This window comes from Grampus griseus (assembly GCF_964374135.1).
Source record: "Grampus griseus genome assembly, chromosome: 21".
Lineage (NCBI taxonomy): Eukaryota > Metazoa > Chordata > Mammalia > Artiodactyla > Delphinidae > Grampus > Grampus griseus.
The window spans coordinates 29,252,283-29,260,064 of NC_139015.1; positions in this window are offsets into that span (position 1 = coordinate 29,252,283).

Here is a 7,782-nt window from a genome sequence, read left to right on the forward strand (position 1 = left end):
GCTCCCTGCAGCCAGAGGCCACTGTCCAAACTGCAGGTAAGAAGACAGAAGGAAGGAGTGGAGGGATTACACCTTCACATTAACATAACTCGACATTCCTACAGCCGAATCCCCATCACTGCAACAGCGTTGTTCAGTGGAACCTTCCACAATGGAAATATTATATATTATATATCTGTGCTTTCCAACAAGATAGCCACCAGTCACATGTGGGTAGTAAACACAGGAAATGTGAGTAGTGCAAGTAAGAAACTACATTTTTAATCTTATTAAATTGTAATTAATTTAATTTAAATAGTCATATGTGGATAGTGCAGACCTAGAGGAACCTCTCTTTGTAAATACACTCATGAACAAACATAAAAAGCAGGGGAAAACCAGAATCATAATCTATAACAAAAGAAAAAGCACTAAGATATGACAAATCACTTAAAATTGAGCTAAAAACCTCACTCCTCAAATTTGCACCAATATTACACGATGCTCTGGTTTCATTTTATTTGGTGGTCTACGCATGCTAGTTTTTAAAAATTCACCTTTGGCAGTACAAAAGAAGGAACAAATAACAGACTTCAGGGATCCAGATGGAAGTTACTAACCGGCTATAGAGTTAGTTTAGAGAAAGAACACTGCAGGGGTTTGTTTTGTTTTGTTTATTGGTATATCTCCAATGCCTAGAATATTCCCCAGCAAAGAAGTCTCTCAGCAAAAATTTGCTGAGTGGCCTCAAGGACAGACTGTCAAAGGAACTGATCTAATTAAAAAGAAATGTTTGCAGCGGGAGGACCACTAGAGGGCGCGCCAGCCCAGCAGCCAAGAGGCTGGGGAACAAAGGCGGGGAGGCTCTTGGGGTTCCCCTAGCGCTTCCCACGCTCTGGGGTGGCTTCAGAAGAGTAAACCCCGCCACCCCCTCCCATCACCCCTTATGTCTTCGTTTCCTTTTTATTCGTCTGAACGTTTTCTCGTGTGTACGAGCCAACCCACTGACCCCGAGGTCAGGATGGCCAGCCATCTATGGGCAGTGCAAGGCCCCCAGCCCCGGGACGCTTAATAAATGTCACATTTTGCGCCTCAAATAAAGGAAATGGAGAGTCACAGGCAGAAGCCCAGGCCGGGAAATCAGGAGGCGGGCTTCTAGACAGCTCTTTACACTCACTGGAAGCCCACCAGGTCCCAAAGCTTGTGCTACACGTTTTAACCCAGGTAGATAGTGTTACCTCCATTTCACAGATGAGAACATTGCATTTCAGTGTGATTGGCAAAGGTTACGTAGATCATAAGTGGATTGTGAACCCGGGATGTTTTCTTTACAAAACCCGTGGAATTAACACTGTGCCATCGTCTTTGAGTTCAAAGATGTCGCTACTGAAGGCACTGCTTTCTGTGGGATCCAGTGAGGCTGGAGACTGAAAGCTGGGGTTCAGCTGGAGTCAGGGGAGGGGAAAGAGAGGGAGTTACGTTGCAGCCCTTCCTGGGGAGCTGAAGAAAGGCACGGTCAGCACTCAGAAGGGCGGGGTGGACCCACCCTTGGCAAAAATCTTCCAGGTTCCTTCTGCTATGGACTGAATGTTTGTGTCTAGCCCCAGATTCATGCCTGTATGATGGTAACCCCCGCAATGGGTTGGTTGGGGGTTTTATTGGTTTTTTTTTTTTTTTTTTTTGGCCACACTGCAGCATCTTAGTTGCTCAACCAGGGATCAAACCTGCGCCCCCTGTGGTGGAGTGCAGAATCTTAACTACTGGACCACCAGGGAGGTCCTGGGATGGTATTTAGAGATGGGGGCTTTTGGGAGGTTAGAGTTAGGTTTAGATGGGGTCATGAGGGTGGGCTCCTCTCCCATCATGGGATTGGTGTCCTTATAAAAAGAGAGGAGTGACCAGAGTTCTCTCTCCCCACCACCGTGTGAGGACACACTGAGAAGGCACTGTCTGCAAACCAGGAAGAGGGGTCTCACCAGGAACCATATCTTCCAGCACCTTGATCTTGGACTCGCAAGTCTCCAGAACTGAGAAATCAATGTCTGTTGTTTATGTCGCCCAGTCTGTGGTGTTGGACACCACCCTTGCCTCCAATGTATCCTTTCTGTGCTTTGGGACGGCTTCCCCCTCTCCTCACATCAAGACCAGCTCCCAGATAAAGATCCCACCTATTTCATAAGCTTCTCGGCTCATCTGAAGCACTCTGAGGTTTGGGAATCACAGGGGTGGTGATGAAATGTATGGGCTTTGGACCAAGTAGGTTATAAAAATATCTAAATGTGAGCTGTGGCATGGGCAGGCTAAACCCCTACCCGCCCCCCCCAAGCCCCATGTGTGAATTAGGAATACTTGTTATACTTGTCCTACAAGGTCCTGGGGCCATTTATCAGTCTTGTCAATGTCAGACCTCTCACATGCAGGTCGGGCACAGAGCACAGGAAGTGTCCGTTTCCTTCCTCCTTGCTTGTGGTGTCATGAATGTGAACGTCACTTTACAGTTAGCAGAACCTTTAGCTGAGGACAGAAAGCTTTTTTAAAACAGGGGATTTCAGGCATCAACCTGTGAGTGGAGGAGATATTTGGGGGTGGGGGAGAACATTTGGGGACTGAGGATCTTGAGCATAAGGGTGAAAACGTGCAACTCAGATTGGGACTTGAACCCACGCTCTTTTTTTTTGCGGTACGCGGGCCTCTCACTGTTGTGGCCTCTCCCGCTGCGGAGCACAGGCTCCGGACGCGCAGGCTCAGCGGACATGGCTCACGGGCCCAGCCGCTCTGCGGCATGTGGGATCTTCCCAGACCGGGGCACGAACCCGTGTCCCCAGCGTCGGCAGGCGGACTCTCAACCACTGAGCCACCAGGGAAGCCCGAATCCATGCTCTTTTAACTGAGATCACACACCTGGTCTCAGGACTTAATGAAGCTCAGGTTCTTGATGTCTCATCGCAGAAAGAATTCAGTGAGAGACAAAGTGATAGGTAAGGATTGGATTTATTTAGAGAGAAACACACTCCAGAGACAGAGTGTGGGCCACCTAGAAGGCCCCATGGTATGGGGTTGTCAGTTTTTTTTTTTTTTTTTTTTTTTAATAAATTTATTTATTTATTTATTTTTGGCTGTGTTGGGTCTTCGTTTCTGTGTGAGGGCTTTCTCTACTTGTGGCGAGCGGGGGCCACTCTTCATCGCGGTGCACGGGCCTCTCACTGTTGTGGCCTTCTCTTGTTGCGGAGCACAGGCTCCAGTCGCGCAGGCTCAGTAGCTGTGGCGCACGGGCTTAGTTGCTCCGCGGCATGTGGGATCTTCCCAGACCATGGCTCGAACCCGTGTCCCCTGCATTGGCAGGCAGATTCTCCACCACTGCGCCACCAGGGAAGCCCCTGGGGTTGTCAGTTTTTATAGGAGTGAGTCATTTCGTAGGCCAATGAGTGGGAAGAGTATTCCAGCTATTTTGGGGAAGGGGCGGGGATTTCCAGAAATTGGGCCACAGCCCACTTTTTATGGTTGGCCTTGGAACTGTCATGGCTCCTGTGGGTGTGTCATTTAGCATGCTGATGTGTTACAGTGAGCATACACTGAGGCTCAAGGCTTGGACCATTTGGTGCTAATCAGTTTAGGCCATGTCCTCGAGCTATGTTATTCTTTTAAAGGTTGTGCCCTGCCCCCTTCCCTCCTGTCTCAAGGGGACTGGGGACACAGGTCACTGCTCTCACCCCAAAGCAAGAAGAGTGCACTGTGAGGTTCAACACACACACACACACACACAAACTCACGCACTTGCTCAGGACTGCTCCACACACACGCCTCCCAATTTCCCCTCTACTTGCTGTGCTGGAATCTTCTGTTGCCCCTGCTTGGTGCCCCAGGAGGTTGGCCCACAGGGCAGCATCCATGGGCCCCCTTGTCCTCTGTCTTCTGGCTGGACTGGGCCATCAAGGAGCCTGGCAGCAGAGCCGAGGGCAGGAGGCCAGTGAGGGTGAGTTTCTACCTTCCAGCTCTTTCCCTGTGCCCAGCCAGGATGGCAGGTGACAGCTCCTGTGAGGCCTTTCCCTCTCTGTCTCTCTCTGTCTCTCTCTGTCTCTGGATTCCAGTAAACACCTTCCTCACTCCTTCAGGCCCAATTCTGGCCCCAGGCACCACGATTTCCCTTTTGGTTTTCCAACCTCCTGCCCTCAACTTTGTAGATCATCCCTTTACTAAACTCTCCTCAAATTACCTGACTTAAGTGACCCTGAGGGACACGTCCCTGAAGGCTGGTTAGGGCCAAGGATCTGGCCACCCGCTGGCCCCTGGTGACCGCAGTGCCACCCTTCCTCAGTTGCCACCAAAACCTCTCAGCTGTTCTGCTCTCCTGGCCAACACACAATACCTTCTAAGCCTGTGAGGCTCCATCTCAGGTGGACACACCCAGGGTCATCCGTAGGAGGGCCCCCCAGGCAAACCGCCCTGCCTAGAGGTCAACACACCCACCCCCTCCAGCACCCTTGCATTGTTCCCACAGTGGGAAGATGACGATTCCCAAGGAATTAAGCCCAACAATCTGTTCTTGAAGTCCAGGTAAAGGTTGTAGACCCTGCTCTGAGCCATTAAAACCTTTCTTGCGAACTCTGAGCCCCAAAACGACACTAAAACTTTAAATTCATCATTGGGAATCCTTCACGTCAGCTCATGTGTCCTGTCACCATGGCCCTGTGTTCTTCAGAGGCTCTTGTGCCCTCTTATACGACAAGTGATTCCTAACCTTCCTGCCCCAGATGGAGATTCAACCATTTACAAAAGAGCTGTTTAAAAACAAACAAGCTCATAGATACAGAGAGTACAGATTGGTGGTGTCAGAGGCAGGGGGTGGGGATTAGGGGAAATGGGTGAAGGAGGTCCAAAGGTACCAAAAAAAAAAAGACATTAAAGAAAATAGGCAGGACTTCTGTGGCGGTCCAGTGGTTAAGACTCCACGCTTCCACTGCAGGGGGCATGAGTTGGATCCCTGGTTGGGGAACTAAGCTCCTGCATGCCACACGGTGTGGCCAAAAAAAAAAAAAGTATACTAAAGAAAACAGGGAGATTCTCCACTGACTAGAGGATAACAGAGGATCGTTGAAAAGAAAGAGCTCTTAGCGTAAGAAGTAGCCTTGCCGTTGGGTTTATCGGAGGCAAAGCAGCGCTAAGAGTCACGAGTACACAAAAGGGCTGAATGCTGGGGGGCCCGGAGACACGGCATGAAGGTGTGCGTCCGTCAGCCATCAGCTTGGGTTTGCAAGCAGGGCCATCCAAAGATGAAATAGGAGAGAGATGGTATGAGGAGACAGATGGCCAGCGAGGATCAGGATGGACAAGGGCCACGGAACCACTCACAGAGTCCACCAGGCAATGATGCTACAGATGTGTCTGGAATGGAAACCACAGCTCCATGAAGAAAGGCTGCATCTACGTCTGGGGCGGTAAGTAGAGAAGAGGAGCCCAGAATCCCTTATTGTACAAGAAAGCACAGAAGCCTCCAAGGACCACTGGGGGGTTGGCAACAGGACACGCCAGCTAATAGGAAGGAGTCCCAGTGGTGAACCAGGAGGATTTCCAGCATCAAATAACAGGAATGGATTCAAACAAACAAACACACCAGCTCACTTCTCTCTCACTGCCTCCCCTACACTCCCTGGCTTCCACTGGGGTGTGATTCCTCCCTGATTCCTCTTGTGGCCCCTGCTCCATCCTCCCCAGGCAGCCACTCCCAGGACCCTCTCCCACCACTGCTTCCCCACCCTGGTCCAGCTCGGCACAGCCTTGTTGAGATGGACTCCAGGGAGGGCCGGTGCCCACTTAGGGCTGTTCTTAATTTCCCCTGATATTATCTGTTAACCTCACAGAGCATTTCATACTGCAAGGACTGGGCCTGTGTGCCTGCTTGCTACTCAGAGAAATTCCACTTCCTTCAACTGATAAGATGGGACCCTTGCCCCTCCCCATCTACAGGTCAAGTAGAGTAAGGTGGGATGGAAACTGTCCTACCCGCCATGTCCTCCTTAAACAATCCTTGGCTCACTCTGTTTTCTTTCTTTTGACCTTCCCTTGCTCGAAGGGAAGACAGAAATAAGTAAGTTTGGCTCTTAGTAGAAGCACCCAAAAGTATTCCAGTGGCCTTTGTCAAGAGTGAGAGTAAACCCACGGTCCCTGCCCGTAGGAGCTGATACTTGATTACAAGGCTTCCTATGAATGAGTCCCTGCTCCGTAAAGAGGCAGAAATCACTATAGGTGAAATGTCTGGGCAGGAAACAGAATTCAGCAGTTTGTCAAAGACATAAAATGTCAATGCTCAGGGTCCTCAGAGATGTTCAAACACACCCCCCTCATCTGATAGATGCTGAAACAAAGATGCTGAGAAAAAGGCCCAGAGAAGGAAATAGCCCTTCAGTCTGGTCCAGGACTAAAGAGTTCTGTGGTGGCAGCACCAGGCCCAGGCTAGTATTCTTCCCATATCCACGGCCCCGCCCTGTGGCTCCCCCACAGTCCTCAGACTCCCCGCAGCAGCCCTTGGCAGCCCTCTTGCTCAGGCCATTGTGAGTGTGGAGTTTTCTAAGCAGGCCTCTTCCCTAGAAACTCTGCTCTAACCAAACATGCAGGTCTGATAAGGAACAAAACAAACCTTTTCAAAACAGTCCCACCCAAGGGAGGGGGATGGGCCACTTTGTTTTCTCGTGTGGTGAGAACAGGGCTGGCCTGGGAGGGAGGCAAGACGGGGTCCTGGTCCTGCCTCAGGCATTTCACAGCTGCGTGATCTTAAGCAAACCCTCCCGTTCCTCTCTGGGCCTTTGTTTTTTGTTTGTTGGTTGGTTTGTTTTGTTTTTTAATAAGATGGAGATAACTATTGTCCTGGATGGCCTATAAAGTACCTGACCAGAGCTAACATTTGATGATTCCATAGTTTTCTGGGAGGACAGTTTTGAGATCTTTTTTTTTTTTTTTTTTTTTTTGCGGTACGCGGGCCTCTCACTGCTGTGGCCCCTCCCGTTGCGGAGCGCAGGCTCCGGACGCGCAGGCTCAGCGGCCATGGCTCACGGGCCCAGCCGCTCCGCGGCATGTGGGATCCTCCCGGACCGGGGCACGAACCCACGTCCCCTGCAACGGCAGGCGGACTCTCAACCACTGCACCACCAGGGAAGCCCTTGAGATCTTTAGTATTGCTTTCATACCACCTCATTCTACAGCAGCACTGTCCAATAGAAACATACTATGAGCCATATATATATGTGTGTGTGTGTATATATATATACATATATATTTCTTGTAGTCCCATCAAAAAAAATAAAAAGCAGGTGAAGTTAATTTTAATAATAGATTTTACTTAGCCCGATATATTCAAAATATTATTTCATCATGTAATTAGTACAAAACAAATTATTGAGATATATGACATTATTTTTTTCATACTAAGTCTTTGAAATCCAGTGTGTATTTGTGATTGTGGACTAACCAAACTCCAAGTGCTCAGTGGGCACTTGTGGCCACTGGCTACCATGTTGGACAGCATAGGCCTAGGGTTTAGCTCAGCAGTGACCAAACCCAACCAGACTTCCTACCTTGGGCCTCACCCTCCTATAGTCCATTATAAAAAGAACATCGTGTCACTCCCCAGCTTAAAAGATGTCTGATATCTCCTACTCTTGAGACAAGGTCTGCACACCCTGTCATGATTTAAAAGACCCTCCACGGGCTTCCCTCGTGGCGCAGTGGTTAAGAATCCGCCTGCCAACGCAGGGGACACGGGTTTGGGCCCTGGTCCGGGAAGATCCCACATGCCGCGGAGCAACTAAG